Source organism: Mastomys coucha, unplaced genomic scaffold, assembly GCF_008632895.1.
Source record: "Mastomys coucha isolate ucsf_1 unplaced genomic scaffold, UCSF_Mcou_1 pScaffold4, whole genome shotgun sequence".
NCBI lineage: Eukaryota > Metazoa > Chordata > Mammalia > Rodentia > Muridae > Mastomys > Mastomys coucha.
The window spans coordinates 14640017-14642720 of NW_022196910.1; the positions used below are offsets into that span (position 1 = coordinate 14640017).

Below are 2704 nucleotides of genomic sequence, written 5' to 3' on the forward strand. Positions count from 1 at the left end.
GATGGTCCCCCGTGGAGGCGAGCGCGGCCCACAAAGCGCCCAGCGCTGCGATCCCACTGCGTCGCCCCCGCCCCGTGGCCCGCGCTGCCCGCATGCTAATAGGGGTCGGGGGAGGGGCCTGGGGCGGGGCCCGGCGCCCTGGGCACGCCCCTTTGCTCTTTGCAGTGACTTCACCTCATTTTTTCCCCCTGAATGCCCTCTCCAAATCCTCCCCCCGCTTCTGAAGAGTTCTCCCACCACACACCCAGCACGCTTCATCTCTCTCCGAACTCTCCCCGAGTGGATCAAGGCTGACACCCTCCCTCTTTGCCTTGCTCCCAGTTCTGTAGTAGCTGGCCCCACCTTTGCTCCCTGCTGGTATTTCATGGTTGATCTGGGAAGAGTAGAGGAATGGGTTTACCACAGCCCAGCCCTGATCCTTGCTTCTAGAACTGGCACTGGAATGGCAAAATGTGTAAAGACACCCGCCCCGGATCCGCCCCCATGCCCACCCCCACCCCCTATCCCCAATGCTTCAGGGCCTTTCAGGCTGCTGCTTTTTCTGACTTTTCTTTCTGGAAGGGCAAAAATAAATCACTCTCTGGCGACCACTGTGCTGCCCCTCCTGGGAAGCCCTCCCATTCACCCACCCTCCTCCCATTCATTGGACACACACACCCCCTTCTGTACCCTATTTACCGCTTTGTGGCAAATTGAGACTATCTTATAGTAAGGCCATGAAAACTGCTAGGGAGTATTCACAATTTTAATACTAACTTCATAGCTGTCACATAAATTCATTGCCAGGTCTACTCTATAATGGCCACGAAATAACTTTAAGAGAAGGGGAGGGGGTCTGACGACAGTGCCACGGCATCTTTCTTTGATTTGCAGGTGCTTGCTCTCCACCCCCCCTTTAAACCATTGCTACAGTAACTGTAGATAGCTTTCTTTTTCTTTTTTTAACTGTCACACAGAGTGCTTTAAAAAAGCCATCTTTCTCCTTTTTATTTTACAGTAGATAAAAAATGCCAAATGCCAATAAAGGCTTAAGAAAAAAGGCAGCAGAAAAAGAAAGGGAAAGAGAGACTAGTGAATAAAGTTGGGACAATACAGGGTCACAGAGCTGTCGAAACTAATGTCATAGTGCGGCTGTTGGGCGTTCGTACAGAAAACTTCTTGTTTCTTGATTTTTATGGAGATTTGGTGTGTGGCATGAAGCGCTCTCTGAACAGGTTTAGAACAAGTGGGAAAGAAAAAACTCTTAATAAACTCCCCTCCGATGGTCTTTCTGCCCACAAACACCTGTGATTTACAAAGAGGCATTTTGGAGGACAAAGAGAGGCCAAGAGGGCCAGGCCATTGTTGGAAAATGAAGCCTCATGTACCCAAGACTGTGTGAGAGAGTTGTTTTATTTTAAAACACGTCTTAGATCCTTGCGACACAAACTTACAACCAGAAAAAAAAAAGAGATTCTTCTGAGGGCTCTTAATGACTTTTTCAAATGCTTTTTACTCAATTTGAGCCAGTGTTTTTGCTACATTCTTAAACCAATGGACTTGACTAAAATTCAGACATAGTCAATTTATACAAACCTCCTAGACAGGAGAATTAGTAATAATTACTTAATACTTAGAAATAAGTGGTTAGGATGTTCTTTCACTTAAAGGATGTGTACCATTTGTGTTTATTTGAAAAATTGTGAGATTGTGTTTCTTTCTTTTGGAATGCTAATAATTTTATGTTTACCTTCTTTGTCTTTTTTCTTTTTCTTTTTTTTTTTTCTATTTTTGAGACAAGGTTACTTTACATAGCCCCAGTTGTCCTGGAACTTGCCATGTAGATCAGGCTGGTCTTGAACTCACAGAAATCTCTCTGCCTCTACCTCTACCTCCTGAGTGATGGAATTAAATGTGTGCACCACCACACAAGGCTGCTTATCGTCCCTTAATTTTATGACTTAGTCATACTGTTTGAAGATTTTTCTTTGTTTTCTATTTTCACGTTTCCTTTGCTCTTTTTTTCCTTTTCTCTTTTTTCTTTTTTTTCTTTTTCCCCATCCCAATGCGTTAGAAAAGCAGGCTAGCATATAAAACCATGAGACAATAACATGGTTTTACATTGGGTGAGGGTCTCTTTGCTTAGGATAAAACTCGAGGAGGCCAGAGTCAACTGTGACCTGAAGCCAGTGAAGAAGCAGGGGAGCCAAGCAAACAAACAGCCAATGTGTTTGTGACCAGCAGAGGAGCTGCAAGAGCTTCAAGTCACTGTCAGAAGGCTGCATGTCTGGGGCCTTGTGAATTGGGAAGGATACTGTGAGATGACCTGAGAGCCCGGTTAGGCTCAGAGAACATGGCTAGGCTTGGATCAGGAAAGCCTTTTGTGGGATATTGTTAAGGAAGGGCTTTTGTTCTAAGGAAACAGAGAGCTGCTGAGGATTTTGGGGTGCTTTTTATGATTGGGCTTACCATTTTAAGGTAATCGCTGCTGCTATATGGTGTATTTTCTTAGTTTGCTTTGTGATGCCGCAACAGAATACCACAGATACTAATGGATGGAAACTTATTTGGGGTGCAGTTCTGATTGCTTGTTTCAAGGGCCTTATGCTTCTGGAACTTATATCACGCAGGAAGGCACATGGGCAAGAGTCTGCTAAAATGAGAGAGAGAGAGAAAGAGAGAGAAAGAGAGAGAGAGAGAGAGAGAGAGAGAGAGAGAGAGAGAG

The 2704-nt window shown here is 45.0% G+C and overlaps 1 protein-coding gene across 11 annotated transcripts in view; it reads left to right on the forward strand.

Moving 5' to 3' along the window:
- Positions 1 to 2704, forward strand: part of CUNH12orf42 (chromosome unknown C12orf42 homolog) — a 191402-nt gene that overhangs the window by 28424 nt on the left and 160274 nt on the right. The gene's annotated exons all lie outside the window — the stretch shown is intronic.